The sequence below is a fragment of the Podarcis raffonei genome, chromosome 3 (genome assembly GCF_027172205.1).
Source record: "Podarcis raffonei isolate rPodRaf1 chromosome 3, rPodRaf1.pri, whole genome shotgun sequence".
In the NCBI taxonomy this organism is placed as follows: domain Eukaryota; kingdom Metazoa; phylum Chordata; class Lepidosauria; order Squamata; family Lacertidae; genus Podarcis; species Podarcis raffonei.
The window spans coordinates 122187185-122207884 of NC_070604.1; the positions used below are offsets into that span (position 1 = coordinate 122187185).

The 20700-nt window shown below is 45.9% G+C and overlaps 2 long non-coding RNA genes across 2 annotated transcripts; one reads left to right on the forward strand and one right to left on the reverse strand.

Annotated features, from left to right (window-relative positions):
- Positions 1 to 2052: 2052 nt before the first annotated feature.
- On the reverse strand, positions 2053 to 6369 carry LOC128411490 (uncharacterized). The gene is made up of 3 exons (XR_008329832.1): positions 6276 to 6369; positions 3953 to 4081; positions 2053 to 2196 (listed from the first exon to the last, which is right to left on the reverse strand). It is a non-coding gene; the product is annotated as an uncharacterized LOC128411490 (long non-coding RNA).
- Positions 6370 to 11502: 5133 nt separating this feature from the next.
- LOC128411481 (uncharacterized) lies at positions 11503 to 13318 on the forward strand. The gene is made up of 3 exons (XR_008329818.1): positions 11503 to 11622; positions 12330 to 12461; positions 13027 to 13318. It is a non-coding gene; the product is annotated as an uncharacterized LOC128411481 (long non-coding RNA).
- Positions 13319 to 20700: the final 7382 nt, after the last annotated feature.

Genomic DNA, 20700 nt, shown 5'->3' on the forward strand with positions numbered 1-20700 from the left:
AGAAGATGGAGCAAGCTTGTTTTCTGCTGCTTGTTTTCTGCCGGTGGGACCCGGACCAATGTCTTCAACTTACAAGAAAGGAGTTTCCAACTAAACATTCGGAAAAACTTTCTGACAGTAGGAGCTATTTGACAGTGGAACAGTCTATCTCAGGAGATTGTGGTCTCTCCTTCCTTTGCGGTTTTAAGCAAAAGTTGGATGGCTTCAGCTGAGATTCCTGCATTGCAGGGGACCCGACTAGATGACCCTGTGTGTCCCTTCCAACTGTACAAATCCATAATTCTATAAGACAGGGATGGGATCCTGGGGGTTCTCCAGGCAATGTTGAAGATACCTCTGGCTACATATCACAATGCCTTTGTTCTACCTCCATTGTCATGGCAGGAGACTGTGGGAAGAAGGAGCACTTTTGGGCTATGGTCCTGTCTGTGGGCGTCTGGTTGGCCACTATCAGAACAGCCAAGGAAGTTCGGAGGAGCTCAGACCTTCCCCAGCCCTGTTTCGGGATATTGCACACATGGAGGAATCTCATGTCTCCATGGAATCCTAACCACATGTCCTGTCTTGGCCTCTCTGTCTTTTTGCATTTAAGTGTTTCACACATCATATATTAGAGTCCAACAGAAAACAAGACCCAGCACACCTTTTCAGAACATGGACCTACACAAAGGTTTCCATGGGTTGAAGCTGGTAGAAAAATGGTATCATACACCATTAAGGTTATATCATATTACAAAATCTGGAAGTAAGAGTTGCTGGAGGAAATGTGGAGTGATGGGAACGCACAGTCATATGTGGTGGGACTGTCCATTAGTTAATGAATTTTGGAAACAGCTTGGTATAGAAATATCGGGAATTGTGGGAAGGAACGTGGAAATAACTAAATTAATGGTTCTTATTACCCTGAGTAGTACTGAGTTAAAAGAGGAATGCAAATGGGTAAAATTGATGGTAATTGCAGCCAGACAGGTTATAGCGAGTAATTTGAAAAATGCAGAAGAGTTAGGGGTGAACCAATGGAGGAAAAAACTGAATAATATTATAATTTTAGAATACCTAACTGTGAAGATACATAGAATGAAAGGGTTTAAGGTCAATGAGAAAGAGGAGGATTGGTTTGAGAAGATAATAAATTATTTGAGTAGGTTTGAAAAATTTGGGGCAATTAAAATGTTAAAAGTTAAATAAACCTCGTGGAAGGAGGAGTGTTAAGGTATATAGATGTGTATATATGGTTTATTTGAATATGTTATTATTGAATATTATTGAATATGTATATTATTGAATATTGTATACCCAATGTATCAGCCACCTGGGGGGTTTGACTGTGTTTTGGTTGTTGGAAGAAAATAAAATATATATTTTTTAAAACAGCAACAACAATGGTTTCCAATGCTTGCATTTATTAAAAAGAATGCATTGAGATTCTCATGAGTAGACAGACAGACAGGACGGTTCCCTCTGGGCTGCATCAATAGGAGTCTAGCATCTAGATCAAGGGAAGTAATAGTGCCACTGTATTCTGCTCTGGTCAGACCTCACCTGGAGTACTGTGTCCAGTTCTGGGCACCACAGTTCAAGAAGGACACTGACAAACTGGAACGTGTCCAGAGGAGGGCAACCAAAATGGTCAAAGGCCTGGAAATGATGCCTTATGAGGAACGGCTAAGGGAGCTGGGCATGTTTAGCCTGGAGAAGAGGAGGTTAAGGGGTGATATGATAGCCATGTTCAAATATATAAAAGGATGTCACATAGAGGAGGGAGAAAGGTTGTTTACTGCTGCTCCAGAGAAGCGGAAACGGAGCAATGGATCCAAACTACAAGAAAGAAGATTCCACCTAAACATTAGGAAGAACTTCCTGACAGTAAGAGCTGTTCGACAGTGGAATTTGCTGCCAAGGAGTGTGGTGGAGTCTCCTTCTTTGGAGGTCTTTAAGCAGAGGCTTGACAACCATATGTCAGGAGTGCTCTGACGGTGTTTCCTGCTTGGCAGGGGGTTGGACTCGATGGCCCTTGTGGTCTCTTCCAACTCTATGATTCTATGATTCCCAGCATCGCCTTCAGCAGCATCAAACAAAGCGGTTTCTTCCACAGCAGAGATGGGGGTGCAGTCGAGGCAGCTGCACATCAGAGGAGAGCAGGGTGGTCTTCCTTTCACCAGAGGTCTTGCACCGGAGATCTGTAGAGTTACCCCCCTGTGGGAGGAGGAAACACTGTTAATATGGGTGTTGGAGGTGGTTCAGAAAACCCAAACCAGTGACCCCAAGTGGGAGGCAGAAGAGCTGCTGTTGTAGGTGCTCAAATTGCACACAGAGGCTTTGTTTCAGACCTCCAGCTAAAAGTATGTGTGTGGAGGGGTGTCTCCATCCTGACCCCAAGCCCTCCCATCTACACCCATCATCACATGACCTTGTAGCCTGGGGCTGCTGGGAGTTGTAGTCCTCAGTTGGTTGAACATGAGACTCTTAATCTTAAGGGTTGCCAAAGGTTATTCTGCTTGCTTTTGGAGTTCTCTTTTCTCAGCTCCTGGAGAGAAAGTACTACAAGGGCAGGGGCATTCTCAAAACCATCACATGGAACATGGAACTGTGCAGGTGGAGAGAATCTAACACACATGCAATAGTTTTCAGGATCTGGTTGGTGAACGAAACAGTCACTCCCCAACATAAAGGCAAGTCCTGATGGGTGATACTTTGAATGCTGGCAGCATGAGATGGGATTGGGACCTTTCGATGGAGAGATTGTGTGGGAAGGGGTGGACAAAAGGCCCTATATGGGAGGACTCCTTCAGAAGGAGATTGTGGCTAAACATCATAAAGAATTTTCTGATGGTAAGAGCTGAATGAAAGTGAAACGGTCTCCCTCAGGAGGTTGTGGACTTCCTTGGAGTTTTCAAGCACAGGTTTGATGGCCATCTGTCAGGAATGCTTTAGTTAAGATTCCTGCATTGTAAGGGGTTGGACTAGATGACCCTTGGAGTCCTTTCCAACTCTACCATTCTATGAGTCTTTGTTTCTTTAACAGAGGAACAGGAGCAGGTAAGTAGTGCAGATCCAGACTCAGTCTCAGTGTGTGATGAGCCATGACAAATTTGAGCAGGACACTTAACCCTTCCCCTTCCAGCCATTGCAGGGTGTGTGGGTTCCCTTCCAACTCTACAGTTCTGTGATACAAAAACAACCTTCACAGAGATGCTTCATGTGGGTTGCCTTTGCTATCTGAGGAAGGGGTCAGCCGAAGATGGGTTTCCTTTCCAGGCTAAGAGAAATTGCACTGGCTCCCGGTGCAGTACAGGGTCAGGTTTAAGGTGCTGGTTTTGACCTTTAAAGCCCTATGTGGCCTAGGACCCACGTACCTACGGGACCGCCTCTCCTGGTATGCCCTGCGGAGGTCCTTAAGGCCCACAAATGACAACATTTTGGAGGTCCCAAGCCTCAAGGAGGTTAAATTGATTTCAACTAGGACCAGGGCCTCTTCAGCACTGGCCCCAACGTGGTGGAACACTCTGTCCCAAGAGACCAGTGCCCTGCAGGACTTGACATCTTTCCGCAGGGCCTGCAAGACAGAGCTGTTCCGCCTGGCCTTTGGTTTGGACTCGGTCTGACCCTTATGTTTCCCTCCCCTTATGGTCTTGATTTATCAGCTACTTTAAAATGAGGCTGCATTTTAAATTGCATTTTAACCTGTATTTTAAATTGTTTTTTTCCCCCTTTTCATCCCCCCGTCTCTTCCCCCCCTATTATGTTTTTACTGTGATTTTATTGGTGTTAGCTGCCGTGAGCCCGGCTCTGGCAGGGAAGGGCGGGGTATAAATAATTTTTTAAAATTTATTATTATTATTATTATTATTATTATTATTATTATTATTATATTGTGACTGTGGGTGGAAACGGAGCCGTAACTTTGGGGTCGTCTCTCTTTGAGACACAGTTATAATTTGACCTAACTCACCTTAACGGCAACAAACTTTGCTTCCTGTGCATTTAGCAATTTCTGTTTTGCGTTTCCAGCACCTAAAATAATGGCAGCTCCCGCCGGCAACGCGACATGCTTCATTGGCATTTTGGGCTCCAGTGAAATCTGGGGGAGGAAAAAGAACAATTTGAAGCCAGCTCTGAACCCCCAGAACTGACCTTCTTGTGGGATGTGAAACACAAGAGCAGTCAAGTACAACATTCCTAGAGTGAACATGTTTACACATGGGGAGGAATATTTGTCCAGCCAGTAGGTAAACTTCCTGTTTCCTTCTGGGCTGGGACAGACTTCCTCTGCATGTGACTAGAGGTGGGCGTGGCCTCACCTGTGCAGGTAACGACAAAAGCACAGGGCAGGGCAGCCGTCTCTCTTTTTTTGTCTACATGCATCGAAGAAGCAACATCTGCTTAGCCAAAGGTGCTCTCTTGCCTTCCAACCAAGAGAGGACAAAGGGACTGTCTCCTTATGAGATAGTTTCCAGGTGTATGTTACTTTTCTAAGCCAAGTCTGCCTTCTGGGATCCGACTGTGAACAGAATGTGAGTGAGTAAACTCTTTTTATACTTTTATAGAAGACTGTGTCGTGTCTTATCTTTGATGAGGGAATAAGGGGAAAATACCAGAACAGTTATTATAGAGGCTTTAGCGAGCCTGAGCAAACTCATCCGCTGCGAGTTTAAAAAGGGGAATGTTACTCTGCTAAATTGTGAACTTGTTAACACAAGTTGGAAAGGCTATTATCAGACAATCTATCCTCTCCTGCATCCCTGAACATTCCCACACTTCTGCACCTTCAGCTCTTCTTCCCTGATAACCCTGCAGGGCAAGAAACCCACGTTGGGGGAGGCTGGTGCAGGATGAATGCAGGGAAAGGGTCTGGGGTGGAGAGAGAGACCCTTCCCCTCCTGCCTGCACCTTCAGCAAAAGAGCTGAGCCAAGGCGATCAGGAAGGCTGCGTCAGAGAGACTGGCTACAAGAAATCCCTACCATTGCGGAGTGGCAGACGAAAATGATGAACTATGCGGAGATAGCCAAGCTGACCGGCAGGATTTGGGATCAGGATGATCAGAGATTCCAGGAAAGTTGGAGTAAATTCAGTGTGTAACTAAAGGATAATTTTAAAACCTTAAAAACACTGGCAGGACTGAAATAACTCCTACAATGTAAAGACAGATAAGAGGTTGAATACTAAAATATGCGATTTAAGAGAATAAGGGATACCCGTTGAAGGGAAGGAGGGAAGTTGCAAGCTTGGCAGAGCTAAAAGTATATATGTGGTTTGATGTATTGTATAAGGCTCTGTTAAGAAAATAATAAAAATTTATTGGGGGGGGAGAGAGAGAGACTGGCTACCCTTTGGGGTCACTGGCAACCTTGGAGAGAGAAGCCCCCTTGCCCAGGTAACTGGCCCACTCCCTTCCCCACTGCAAACCTGAATGTACTGAAATGTAATTGAACATCTTAAAGCAATTCCTATGGATGGTATTTCATGTTTCAAGATTAGTATTACAGTGAAATCATAGAAAGAGCCTGATTTCTGGATCGAGCCAAAGGAAACACATTGCTCTTCAAGTGGCCAACCAGATGCCCCGTTTGGGAAGTTCTCAAGGAGGACTGAGGGGCAAAGGAATTCTCCACCCATCTCTTTGGGGTTCCCTGCAAGTCGGATCCACAGGCAGGTTTAAAAGGAATAAAGCAGAGAGTTGTAGAGAATCTGAGAAAACTGAGAAAATACCAGAATTATTAGAATGGAGAATGAAATTTCTTGAATTTGTGGAGATGGCAAAATTAACAGCATCAATTAGAGGCTACTCTAATCAAAAAATTAATAAAGAGTGGGAATGCGTTAAGGAATACATTAAAAATAGTCGGTGCTGGAGCTTAAAAATCAATATGCAAAAGTTTAAAAGGCGCAAGGAGATTGGATAATAATATATCAAGGATGGAATAACAAATAAAGTGAATAACACAACAATAACAAAAATAATAGGCAAAGAAGATCACACGTGGGTGGAGGGAAGTGAAGTGATTAATTGAAATTGTTAAAGATTGGTATAGGATTTAAGAGATTTAAATCTTCATAAAGATTCTATAAGGAAAGCAGAAAGCAGCAAGAAATATCAAGTAAAGTTATCGGACAGGAGATCAGTGTAAATGAAAACACGAGACTTACGGTTTTCTTACATATGATTTTTATTTTGGAGTTGTATGTTTCTTTTGGAGTTGTTTGTTGTAAAGAGTGTATATTATGTGAATAAAATAATAAAGGTGAAAAGTTAAAAAAGGGAAGATCACCATACCTGGAGCCAGGAGCATCAAGAAGAGGACGGCAACAGAGAGGAGGCAGAAGATCTTCATGGCTGGAGGCTGGTGGGAATCCTGGAGCTACCAGAAGCCAAGTGGAAGAGGTTCCCCTATTTATAAATGGATGGAGGCCTGTTTAAACCTTGTGGGAAGCCAAATGTCTTTTACAGGATAGATGTCGCAAGCCCTGTGGGGCAGAAGAAGATGAGAAATGCCATCTGGTTTTGAGTAATGTTCTTGTGCAAACCCACATATGGAAGAATGACCGGCAAAGAGAGGGAATTGGGTTGTTTCTAAAATGTTGCCATCGATGAAGGAATTTCCCAAGAATGCCTTGAGATTACAAATATTTTATTTCTTGGAGGAGAGCGCTATCAGGGCTACTTGACATCATGGCTACGTTCTCCCTCCACTGTTGGCCTCTGAACTCCAGTTCTCAGAATCAGAAGTGAGGGGGTTGCTGTTGCTCCCAAATTTTGTTTCCGTTGGCTTCTGGTTATTCCTGTGAGAACAAGATGCTTGAATCTTGTAGGCCATTGGCCTGATCCAGCAAAGCTCTTCTAATGCCCTTTGCAGAGTTAAAGTTTATACAGATGATGCATTTTTTAAAAAACAGGTCCTTCACAGCACACTGTTAAAGTATTTACTTTGCTCCTTCAAACATGGTGGCAGCTGCCACCTTAGATGGGTTTGAAAAGGCCTTCCCTGTAGGATACGGGTGGCTGCTGGTCACAACTGTAGCCCTAAGTGCCATTTCCAGGAAGAGGCAGGAAGAAGCCATCATGGCAAGTTGCCATTGAAAGGCAGATCAAGTCATGAGTTTGCCCAATCTGCTATTAAAGCCATGAAACTGGCTGGTCATCACTGCCTCTTGTTGAAGTGAGTTCCGTAGTTTAACCATATGCTGAATGAAAAGGTCCTTTCTTTTATCTCTCCTGAATGTCCCCACACTCAACTTAACTCGATGTCCCCATCAAACTCCTCTATGAATCCACCTTACCTCCCATAATGAAACAGCTGCATCTCTTCCACCTTTCCCCACACTCAACCTGCCCCACTCATTCAGATGCTCGACAGCCTTGGCATTATAGAGATCAGAGTGTCATTGCCCAGCCAAGCACAGCCAGGGCAAAGGGTGTCTCTGATGTTCCCGTACATATTCATGAAAATAGCATGTGAAAGTGAATTTCATCCAGGGAAATTTGCCCTGTCAAAATCTGCAGATCAGGCAAAATTACACACAGACATGTTATCAGGAGAAAACCACACAGAAATGCTGATGAGTTTTCTTGGGGACTGTGTTGTTCTTAAAAGCAAACTGAAATGGAAAAACTCAGCTGCAGCTTGGAAAAAGAGACACGGAGAAACCAAAACTGAGTGAATTGGCCAATGCTCTCATTTTTACTTCTGTTTTCAGTTTGTTCTGTATTTTAGTGGTTGGATCAATGTTGCTTCTATCTGTTGAGCAAATCTGTTGTGGCCAGAAAAAAGCAGGGCATGCTTTTATAAATGGGAATGAGTATATTTCCAGAGTTAGGTGTGGGTGTGGTTCCCAGGTGTTTTGGTTACAAGCATGCTTATTTAGGGGCACTTTTGAGCCTGCTCATTCCGACACCCTAAATTGGTCCCTGTAGTTCACTGCCAGCCATTGCATTGCTTTCAGGACCAGTGTCACAAATTCCCACTGGCTTGTCCAAGATGTAGTGATGTCCACAAAACTGGAGGATTTTAAGAGAGGATTAGACCAATTCCTGGAGGGGAGGGTGAGCACAGCCCAAGGGACCTCCCAGACAGCTTCCACCAGTTCCCACCCAAGAAAACGAAGAAAGGAAATGTCAAGTATGGCAGAAAGTGAGAACGGCTATCTTGAAGTCACTGTTGGGATGCGGACCAAAGGGGGAAGACGGCAAGAGGACTGGATATTATCTATGGATTATATGGAAAAATATTAGAACAAGAAAATAATCATAACAGGCTGCAAAAATACTCAGCAGTATATTTTCTTGGGGATGTGAGTGGCATTGTGGTGTAAACCACTGAGACTTGGGCTTGCCAATCGGAAGGTCAGCGGTTCGAATCCCCGCGACGGGGTGAGCTCCCATTGCTCGGTCCCTGCTCCTGCCAACCTAGCAGTTCAAAAGCACGTCAAAGTGCAAGTAGATAAATAGGTACCGCTCTGGCGGAAAGGTAAACGGCGTTTCCGTGCACTGCTCTGGTTTCGCCAGAAATGGCTTAGTCCTGCTGGCCACATGACCCAGAAAAACTGTCTGCGGACAAACACCGGTTCCCTCGGCCAGTAAAGTGAGATGAGCGCCACAACCCCAGAGTCGTTCATGACTGGACTTAACTGTCAGAGGTCCTTTGCCTTTACTTTTATCTTTTTATTATTATTTTATGTATGGCTGAAACATAGTATGTGTTGACGACGAGATATAACAGGAAAGTCAAAAAACAAAAAAACCCACAAAGGTGATGGACTCTCCTTCAGTGAAGGCTTTTAAGCAGAGTTTCAATGGCCACCTGTCAGGGATTGTTTATCTTGGACTAGATGACTCTTAGGGTCCCTTCCAAATATACAATTCTAGGACTCTATGATAAATGCCATTTTGCTCCATTTTGACCTGGCATTGCTGTCCCCAACTCTCACAAACCTCCCCCTGCCACAACCTTCTTCTGATCCGGGCCAATTCCCAATTCCACTGTGTTTCATGGAAGCAGCTGCCTGTTACTTCACACCTTTTCAGCCTGTGGACATTCGCTGATCATGGAGCAATATTTGTCTGACTTGGAGCCAGACATGGTGAGGAAACAGAACTCAGCGGTGAGACCACAGACTCCCACCTTGCCTGCTGCATCTTGCACTTCAGTCTCTCAGGAAAGGATGCTGAAGACATCCCATGTCTGTGCTGGTTGCAAAAGATGAGCAGATGCCCCATAGGTTTCACAGGACAGGACACAGCACAGGCCAACAGCTCACGACCGGCACTAATACTCCTCCCCCAGAATAACATGAGAGTGTGACCCTCACTTTTGAGCCCCCATCTCTCTCCCACGGACACATAAATTCACAACAGTGCACACAATTTCATACTAATGCCTGCCATTGCCAACAATATCAAAACAAAGTGTTGCTTCAGCACCACAAGTAAAATGCAAACAGCACAACACACACATTCAGACCATTCGGAAAAAGAGAGTTAAACCTGCCCTTTCTTTGGAAAAATGGATATGGAGTCTGATTGAGGGCTTGGAAGGGCAATGGAACAGTTAGGGGCTGGAATGATTGGGTGGTTTCCAAGGCTGCTGTCCTGTTCAGGCAAGAGATTTCTGCTTGGTATAGGACATTTCCTCCTCTCTCCTGAAGACTCCCCCAGGCATCCTCAAAATCTGCTCTAAAGAATGACTCTCCAGATCAGATTCTGGTGGTTCCTGGGGCAGAGATGGTTTCCTCACCACTGTCCAGAGAGAGGAGAGGAATCTGGAGTCAATTTGTGAATTTGGAGACAAGTCATTGAGCTGCAGATGGTGGAGGGAAAGCCCAGGTGGAAATGATGGTATGAGATGTGGATCTGAAGGACTTTGCATGAGAAGAGCCCTGAAACGGACCAGCCCAAAGGCCTGTCTAGTCCAGCACCCCTTGCTCTCTCCCACAAGCTCACACTCTCCTTTGTAAACCAATGAGAGGCTGTTGTGACAAACAAGCGATATAGAAGTGCAAAAACTCCCACCAGCCTCACATGTGTCATGAACACTTCTGCCCAAGGTATAAGAGCTCCAGAGGAGTAGAGAAGCAGCCAACAAAAGAGAGGCTCGCATTCTTCCCAGAGAGCTGTGAAGGGTAGTTTATCATCTCCACCTCGCTGTGAGAATGACAGGAATGCAGAGAGTGTGCTAGAGAGAATACCAGTGACTTCCCTTCTCTTTCCATGGTTCATTTTGCATAGCATAAATCCCAGTATATTTTATATAAACTAAACCATTCAGTATTTTATTATTACATCCATCAAAACTTATTTACACTGTTGAATTTATCTTAATGCAGCCAACGTTTTCAAGTGCACACAATTTCCTCCCATATAGTCAATAAATATTTTCCAATCTTCTTTAAACTAATGTTTTCTTGTTCTCTTATTCTGTACGTTAGATCTGCAAGCTGCTGCATATTCCACTAGCTTAAGCTGCCATTCTTCTTTGGTTAGGACCTTGCTCATTTTAAAAACCATGGGCCGCCGTATATAGGTTATACAGAGGTTATACAGGTATAACCTCTCTCTTTTTTTTAACACCTTCAGGTGTCAAAGAAGAAGATATGTCTCTTCTCCCCTCTCCCCACTATTTGTACTCCAAATATGGAAAAGAAAAGGAATGACCTCAAAAGGATGCTAAAAAATCACACTTTCGTTCTTCAATGGATTGCTTGCCAGTGGGGTCCTCTTTGTGTTTTTGCCAGGGAAATGGGGGACACTAAATTCAGTTGGCAATTAAAGGACCGCCCAGCTAATTTGCACTTTCCACAACATAAAGTGAACCAGAACAGAATCATCCTTCCAAATTGTCTCTTCGTTGAAGGAAAATTCAGGTGTCCAGTCGCGCCATGGGTACCCAAAACCACACAGCGGGGTACCATTGATAACTCACAAGGAACAACCTTTCAAAGTCATCTGTGTGCTGTGAAGGATCTTTTACAAATGTATTATCTGAAGAAACTTTAACTCTGCAAAGGGTATAAGGAGATCCCTGCTGGATCAGACCAGCAGCCTACAAGAGTCAAATGGTAATAAGAAGGCTACCAGAAACACACATATGGGAAACAGCCATGGACTCGCTTGTGATAGTGAGCAACTGGAGTTCAGAGACTGAAGCAGTGGAGGGAAAAGAGAGCCCTGGGAGCCAGAAGCCCTGTTAGCCCTCTCCTCCAAGAATGTGCTTTTCCTCTATTAACTTCATGGTAAACTCAATGCATAGCTGGGAAATTAATTCTCCAATGCCATAGTTTCAGAAACAACTCTCTCTGCTTCTCTTTATCAGTCAGTGACACTATCCTGGTTTGTAGTCATTGTTCCATATGTGGTTTTGCACAAGAGCATTACTCAAATCCAGACAGCAATTCTCATCTTCTTCTACCCCACAGGGATTGTGACATCTATGCTGTGAAAGACATTTGGTTTCCCACAAGGTTTCACCAGTCCTCCATCCACCTATAAGTAGAGGGACCTCTCCTTCCCCAGACAACTGCTCTTCCACTTGGCTTCAGGCATCTCCAGGATTCCCACCAACCTCCAGCCATGAAGATCTTTTGCCTCCTCTCTTTCGCCTTCCTCCTCCTGATGCTGGTGGCTCCAGGTATGGCCTTCTTCTCAGATGCTTCTTCTCTGAGAAGCTCCACAGCTCTCCGCTTTATTCCTTTTAAACCTGCCTCTGAATCCCACTTGCAGGGAATCCCAAAGGGATGGGTGGGGAATTCTCTTGACCCTCTGACCCCCTTGAGAGCTTCCCAAATGGGGCGTCTGGTTGGCCACTGTGAGACCAGGTTGATGGACTAGATGGGGCCCCTTTGGCCTAATCCAGCAGCCAGGCTCTTAGGATCTGATTGCCATCCCAATCCTAAAGTATGGAATCTAATTCAAAGAAGCTGTTGCTATAAAATCTGAAATAACACATTTCAGCGAATTCAGCTTTGTGGTGGGGGAAAGAGTGGGCCAGTTTCCTGGGCAAGAGAACTCTCTCCAAGGTTCCTAGTGGCTCCCAGGGAAGCCAGTGACTCTGACACAGGCTCAGATCTCCTGCTGAAGGTACAGCGGGGAAGGGAAGGGTGTCAGCCGTGAGGGGGGGTTGACATCGCTGCACCACCCCCTCACGATCACTGTGCGGGTGGCAGCCAGCTAGCCACACCCCCGAGCAGCTCCAGGTTCTGGGGCAGGTAGCTCCGCCCCTGGCTCTCACTCCCCATTCCAGTCCTGGGAGATGGAGTAGCCTTCCCAGGTAGATCCTCTCCTTGGTAGTTGCACCTTCCTCTCTTAGTTTGCTTTTCTCTTCCCTTTCCCCTGCAGATTTCACCGGAGCTCAACGTCCCACCCAGGATTGCCAGAACAATGGGGGCAGCTGCAGAAAAACCTGCAACAAAGGCGAGAAAGAGATTGGGAAGTGTTCGGGAGACAGGCGTTGCTGCAAGCGCAGCTAAGGTGAGTTATAGGCAAAACCATACCTGTGCCTGGAAATACGTCTATGGCATCTCAAAGAGTCACGACCCCAAAGGCTTGAGAGTTACAGCTCTGCTTCTTCCCCCTGTCTTTGACCCTTAACAGCCACAAGGGGGGGCACTGGCTAGATTCGCCCGAATGCTAAATTGACTGTTTTTGGTTTGGACCTTGAGAATTCCCTGATGACATTTGGAGCCACTTGACTCCATCAACTTTAGAAAATAGGAGTAGGATAACTGAGCTACATGTGGAACAAGGCTTTTAAAAGCCTGGAGGGAGGCCTTTGTCAACCAGGTGGCCACCACATGTATTGGAGTACATCTCCCATCAGCTCCAGAAAGTGCATGGAGCAGTTTGGATTTGGGATGGAGACCTCTCCCAACTTCTGAACATCCAGCAGAAAATCTGAACTGAACCCCACCCCACCAACATGTGAAATCCCAGTTCCGATAGCGTTCAGCTCTTTGCTCTTTCAAGGAGTTACTGGCCTGTTTTGAGCACCCCCGATATTCATGGTGTTTTCTATCTTTATTATTTAACTCTACAGCAGACCCATCACGCATCATCTCTGATGAAAGGAAGACCACCCCGCTTCTTCTCCGGAGATGCAGCTGCCTTGACTGCACCTCTGCAGAAACCTCTTTGCTCACTGCTGCTGCTGCTGCTGCTGAAGGCGCTTCTGGGAAGGATCCGTCACAGCCCAATCCTTTCTGCCCGTTTACTCCAGAGCAAGTCCTGCTGTGCTCAGTGAGGCTGGCATCTTTGTAACTGGGTTTAGGATTGGGTTTGTCTGCTCATTTGCTTAAGCTTTTCCTTTCAATAAATGCAAGCATTGGAAATTTCTGTGTGGTGGTGCCTTCTATGAAAAGGGGTGCTGGGTTATGGCTCTGCCAGTTCCTCTCCATACTGTGACTTTTATTTGATTTGGGAGTAACTGGCAGGTGTTTCTGTGCAAACCCGTGGAATTGGGAATTGGCCCATATCTGAAGGAGGTTCAGGGGGGCAGTTGGTGGGCGTGGGGGAAGCAATGCTAGACACATCCCCTTTCAAGTCAAAATGCAGTAAGATTGCAATTATCATCAGAGAATCCTAGCATTATAGATTTGGAAGGGACCCTGAGGGTCAACTAGTCCAAGCTAAAGAATCTCTGACAGGTGGCCATCCAATCTCTGCTTAAAATTCTCCACTGAAGGAGAGTCCACCACCTTCTGAGGGAGTCCATTCCATGGTCAAACAACTCTTTCCTTCAAAAAGATCTTCCTAGTGTTAGTAGGAATCTCCATTCATGGAATTTGAATCCATTGGTTTGGGCCCTACTCTCCAGAGCAGGCGAAAACTAGCTTGCTCCATCTTTTACGTGACAGCCCCTAAGATATTTGAAGATGAATATCATATCGCCTCTCAGTCTCCTCTTCTCCATGCTAAACCTACCCAGCTCCCTCAACCATTCCACATATGGCTTCTTTTCCAGAACCTTGATCATCTTGGTCCCCCTTCTTTGCACACCTTCCTGGCAACAACCCTATGAGGTAGTCTAGGCTGAAAGGTCACCTAGGGTCACCCAGTGAGCTTCATAGCTAGATGGGAATTTAAATCCTGGTCTTCCGCTCCAGGGAAGCAATGCTAGACACATCCCCTTCCAGGTCAAAAGGGAGTAAAATTAGAGAATTCTAGAATTGTAAAGTTGGAATGGTCCCTGTGGGTCTTCTAGTCCAAGCTAAAGAACTTTGAATTGGACCCAACTGAAAGTTCTGGTTTTGACCTACAAAGGCTGAAAGGACTCAGGACTGCAATAGCTCAAGGACCTCTCCCTGCTCCCATTGTTGATGCTGCTGTTTCTCAGGGGATGGCTCCCTTTGTAGGTCTGAGAGCTCGTAACTGTCCAGCTTCCTCTGTCCCTAGTTGTGAGCATTCTGGGACTGGTGTCAGCTGCCTTTGCAAAGGCAGCCTTCAGAAAATTAAGGAAGGAGATCGTTTGGAATTCTATCTCCCATATACAGGGTCATAAGAATTCAAGTTACAGAAAGGTAGCTGTGTTGGTCTGCCATAGTCAAAACAAATTTTTTTTCCCCTTCCAGTAGCACCTTAAAGACCAACTAAGTTAGTTCTTGGTATGAGCTTTCGTGTGCATGCACACTTCTTCAGATACACTGAAACAGAAGTTGCCAGATCCTTCTATATAGTGAGAAGGTGGGGAGGGGTATTACTCAGAAGGGTGGTGGGAATGGGTGATTGGCAGATAGCTGTGATGAGCCTGTTGACGACTCTTAACGACTGCAATAGGTCTTGCAGGAAAAAGCAAGGGGTGAGAAGGTGGAAAATGGCTTTGTCATGTATAATGAGATAAGAATCCAATGTCTTTGTTCAGACCAGGTCTCTCCATGGTTTTAAGTTTGGTAATGAGTTGCAATTCAGCAGCTTCTCTTTCCAGTCTATTTCTGAAATTCCTTTGTAGTAAAACAGCTACTTTGAGATCTTGTATAGAATGTCCTGGGAGATTGAAGTGTTCTCCTACTGGTTTCTCTGTCTTGTGATTCTTGATGTCCGATTTATGTCCGTTTATTCTTTGGCGTAAGGTTTGGCCTGTTTGTCCAATATAGAGAGCTGAAGGACACTGTAGGCATTTGATGGCATATACAATGTTAGACGATGAGCAATTAAATAGTCCCGAGATGGTATGTGTGATGTTGTTGGGGCCAGTAATGGTGTTGTCCGGGTGTATGTGGCAGCAAAGTTGGCATCTGGGTTTATTGCAGGCTCTGGTGCCAGTGTCCGTGTTACGTCTGGTTGTAGTATTATTGTGGGTTAGGAGTTGTTTAAGATTGGGTGGCTGTCTGTAGGCAATGAAAGGTCTTCCTCCCAGAGCTTGAGAAAGAGAACTATCATTGTCCAGGAGAGGTTGTAGATCTCTGATGATGCGTTGTACTGTTTTAACTTGGGAGCTGTATGTGATGACTAGAGGTGTTCTGAATTCAAAGCTGTCATAAATAAAACGAATGTTCCTAAGTGCACAATGTAAGCACACACACATATAAGTAGATAAACCCCATGTCTGGAAGAGTGCAGGAGAGCAATCCAGAAGCCACCTTGAGTCTTAATGACCCCAAATAGTTCTCTGCAGAAGGAAGTATCTTGGAGAAAGCTTCGAATCCTGTTTTAAGGGGATATTTTGTGTAGACTGCTTCTTTCTGTGATGCTTGCATGATGCTTTTGGGTGGTCTCTGGCTAAGGGGCTGGGAAATTTCTAAAGTCTTTGAAAGCTCCTACACACCTTTTTTCTGGATCCTCACCTCCTTGCAGTGGGAGAAGAAAATTAAACACCTTGCTTGCTAGCTTGCTTGCTTGCTGCTGCCTCCTGCCTCCATCCATTCCTCTCTAACTGATAATGGACTTAGGGGAGAAGGAGTCCCTTGATGGAGAACGGGGCTGTAAAAGACAACCCCCAATTTTTCTATAATAACAAGCCACAGGATTAGTCACGGCATCCTTTCCCTGTGGTCACTGGGTGAAATGGAAACTTCCCAGTTTTCCGTCTCCATCTACAACAAGCAACCGCTCCTGGAGCACCACCTGCTGGTTCTTTGAAGTTCTTGCCCTCCATGGAGGTTCCCTTGGAAGAAAGATGTATTGTGAATAGAGAGAAAGAGAGAATGAATATCATATCCCAAGAGTCTGGGAGATGCACTGTGTAACAGGACCATTGCCTTCAGCTGTGTTCATACATATGCATAAGTACATTGTTTGTTGTTTTCTGCATTGTAGGTTGTTTTCTGCTGCTCCAGAGAAGCGGACACGGAGCAATGGATCCAAACTACAAGAAAGAAGATTCCACCTAAACATTAGGAAGAACTTCCTGACAGTAAGAGCTGTTTGACAGTGGAATTTGCTGCCAAGGAGTGTGGTGGAGTCTCCTTCTTTGGAGGTCTTTAAGCAGAGGCTTGACAACCATATGTCAGGAGTGCTCTGATGGTGTTTCCTGCTTGGCAGGGGGTTGGACTCGATGGCCCTTGTGGTCTCTTCCAACTCTATGATTCTATGATTCTACATAAAAAGAGTCTGCTGGATCAGAGAATCATAGCATTTTAGAGTTGGAAGGGACCTCCAGGTTCATCTAGTCCAGCCCCCTGCAATGTCGGAATGTCAACCGAAGCATCCATGACAGGTGGTCATCCAACCTCTCCTTAGAAACCTCCAAGGAAGGAGAGTCCACAACTGCTCAAGGGAGACAGTTCCACAATCCAACAGCTCTTACTGTCAGAAAGATTTTCCTGATGCTTAGTCAGAAGCTCCTTCCTTGTAACATGAAGCCAAGGGTTCGAGTCCTGCCCTCCAGAGCAGGAGAAAGCAAGCTTGATCCCTCCTCCAGGTGACAGCCCTTCAGATATTTGAAGATGGCTCTCAGATCTCCTGTCAGTCTCCTTTTTTTCAGGCTTACCAAGCCAAATTCTGTCAAATGACGGGGTGGTGGTGGTGTAATAATAATAATAATAATAATAATAATAATAATAATAATAATAATAATAATTTATTTATACCCCGCCCTCCCCAGCCAAGACCGGGCTCAGGGCGGCTAACCCCAAATATGAAAACAATTGATTGAAATACAGCTTTAAAAACAAGATTAAAATACAACATTAAAACATTAAAATGCAGCCTCATTTCAGTGGAAACTCAAATCAAAAACTTTTTGGGGCATGGAAACGTCAAGTCTTCACCAAGCCTAACTATCCAGACTGGTCTCCCAGCTCTGCAGAGAAGGTTTGCCCCTACAAGCACAAACTTCAACAGGAAGTGGTCAGTCCATGACAGTGGGGTAGTATACACACAACACAACACACGCACACACACTCCGTTTGAAGACCACCTCCATTTCCACTCTGGTCAAAGTTTGGTCTCATCTTAGGGATTCTGCTCCGGTTTTTTTTGTCGAGATCCCATCTCACCCAGGATCCTGTTCCCAAAGTGAGCAGCCAGACGCACATTATAGGAAAGTCGAGAGCAGGATCCGAGCACAAGAGCCCTCCTGTCTTTGGCAGCAACTGGGATTCAGAAGCACTGCTGCCTCTGACTATCAGCCATCCATCACCCTCTCTCTCATCCTCTTTTAAAGCCATCCAAGTTGGTTGGGAGTCCCATAGATGAACCGTGGGAAGAAGGACGTCCCTGTCTCTGTCGTGAAGCTTCATTGGTTGTCCCCAAGTTCTGGCACTCTGAGAGAGGGAGGAAAACTTTTTGCGATCCACTTTCATTGGCAAGGGGAAGAGGGGAGAGGAACCCCACAGAGCGTTTGAGAAAGCCACTGGGTGAAGCACCCACCTCCCTGGAAAGAGGGGGGAAGGTTGGGGTGAACCGTGAGAGGAGGGGGAAGGGCTTGGGGGCAAGCTGTGAGTGGAAGGAGTGTGTGAGGTGGGGAGGGAGGGGGTTGGTCTGATATGGGTGAAGGGAGACCAGCTGGGGTGGAGCCCAAATGAATTAACATATCAGAGTTGGCACAACCAGTGACTAGGAAAAGAGAGAGGAGGGTAGCCAAGAGAGCAAATGTCATCATTTTTGTTATGTACTGAGTTGAATCGGATCCAAAATGCAGCAGTCTGAATGGTCCTAGAACAATAGGATCCAGAATGCAGCAGTCTGATTGGTCCACAAGAGCCACCCAATCCAACTCTGGGTGGAAGTGAATCTGCAACCGGATTGGCCTACAGGAGAATCCCAGAATTAGCCAATCACACGGGGCCCATTGTATAAATAATGTATATAAAGCAGACATTTCGGGGGAACTTCCATTCCTCCTCACCACTATGAGCTGAATAAAGAGCATGAAATCCACACTCGACTCCAAGTATATTTCAGTTTTAAAACTGCAGGGGGCAGGAACGCAACAACGTCATTATAGCAACACAGCCTTGGTCTTTGGTTGGTCCTTGGCACATGACCCTCAGAGATTGCAGCATCCATCCTGCACACAACGGTTGACATCCCACAAGATTTCAACAGTCCTCCAGGCACTGTAGAGGGAACTCTCCGTCCCCAGTCAATTGCAGCTCCACTTGGCTTCCGGCATCTCCAGGATTCCCACCAACCTCCAGCCATGAAGATCTCCTGCCTCCTCTCTCTCATCTTCCACCTCCTGCTGCTGCTGGCTCCAGGTATGGCCTTCTTCTCAGATGTTTCTTCTCTGAACTTCACATCTCTCAGCTTTCTTCATTTTAAACCTGCCTCTGAATGTTTACTTGCAGGGAATCCATAAGGGATGAGCGTTGGGTTCTCTTGCCCCTCTGTCCTCCTTGAGATCTTCCCCAATGGGGCATCTGGTTGCCCCTGCAAGAAGAGGGACTAGATGGGGCCCCTTTGGCCTGATCCAGCAGCCAGTCTTATGCTCTTCTTGCCATGCTAATCCTAAAACATGAAATCTAATCCAAAGAAGCGGCTGCTTTAAAATCTTTCATCTTTGCAGTGGGGCAGAGAGTGAGCCAGTTTCCTAGGCAAGGGGGCTTCTCTCTCCTGTACCTCCCAGGGAAGCCGGTGGCACTGACACGCCTTCTCTTCCGCCTTGGCTTAAACCAGGCATGTCCAACAGGTCAATCGAGATCTACCTGTCCATCGTAGGGGTGCCGCTGGTCGTTCAGCAGACTAAAGAAATCGCCTCCCCTCCAAAAACATTTTTATAAAAAGCTCAACAACTTTGGTCACTGCCCCCTAAAATAAGCCCAACAACTCTTGACAATCACAATGGGTAGATCACTGCTATTTTTTAATAGCTATTTAACTGCTATTTTTTAATAGGAGTCTTGGTTGACCACAAACTTGACATGAGCCAACAGTGTGACACGGCAGCTAAAAAAGCCAATGCAATTCTGGGCTGCATCAATAGGAGTATAGCATCTAGATCAAGGGAAGTAATAGTGCCACTGTATTCTGCTCTGGTCAGACCTCACCTGGAGTACTGTGTCCAGTTCTGGGCACCACAGTTCAAGAAGGACACTGACAAACTGGAACGTGTCCAGAGGAGGGCAACCAAAATGGTCAAAGGCCTGGAAACGATGCCTTATGAGGAACGGCTAAGGGAGCTGGGCATGTTTAGCCTGGAGAAGAGGAGGTTAAGGGGTGATATGATAGCCATGTTCAAATATAGAAAAGGATGTCACATAGAGGAGGGAGAAAGGTTGTTTTCTGCTGCTCCAGAGAAGCGGACACGGAGCAATGGATCCAAACTACAAGAAAGAAGATTCCACCTAAACATTAGGAAGAACTTCCTGACAGTAAGAGCTGTTTGACAGTGGAATTTGCTGCCAAGGAGTGTGGTGGAGTCTCCTTCTTTGGAGGTCTTTAAGCAGAGGCTTGACAACCATATGTCAGGAGTGCTCTGATGGTGTTTCCTGCTTGGCAGGGGGTTGGACTCGATGGCCCTTGTGGTCTCTTCCAACTCTTATGATTCTATGATTCTATGATTCTATGATTCTAAATACTTGGAGTGGATCACAGTCGCTTGGGAGTTTGACATGCCTGGCTTAGACCATCTTCTGGAGGTGCAGGTGGGAGGGGAATGATCTCAGTTTCCAGCCCAGACCCTTCCCCTGCATTCCTCCTGCACCAGCTGTCCCCAACCTGGTGCCCCCCAGATATCCCAGGCAGTGGGGCCTTTGGGGAAGGTGTGGAAAGTGCAGAAGGCCAGGCCTTGGAGGGAGGGGCAAAGCAGGCTTCAAAGGGTTTTTTCCCCTTCCAGATTTCACCGAAGCCCAAAATCTCGAACCGCAATGTGTCCGTAGGGGAGGGAGATGCAAGTATTTCAGCTGCGGCATCAAGGAAAGAGGAATTGGATGGTGTTCGAGAGACAAACTTTGTTGCCGTTGAGGTGAGTTATGTGGAAATGTTCATTGTGCCCAGGGCTGAAGAAAATGGGTTCCAGAACAGTTGAGGGAGCTGGGTATGTTCAGCCTGGAAAAGGGGAGGAGGAGACTTTTTTTCTCCTGTTTTGGAGGCTAAGACACAAAGCAAGATTCAGACTCAAGAAGGACTTTCTGAGGGTAAGAATCGTTCAACAGAGGAATGATCTACCCCAGAAGGTGGTGGACTTTCCCTCCTTGGGAGCTTTTAAGCAGAGGTTTGATGGCCATTCATCAAGGATTCTTTAGTTGTGATTTGAACCTTGCCTGGGGTTGGAGTAGATGACCCTTTGGGGTACCTTCCAATGCTCCAGTTCTGTGGTTCTGGGCTATGCACT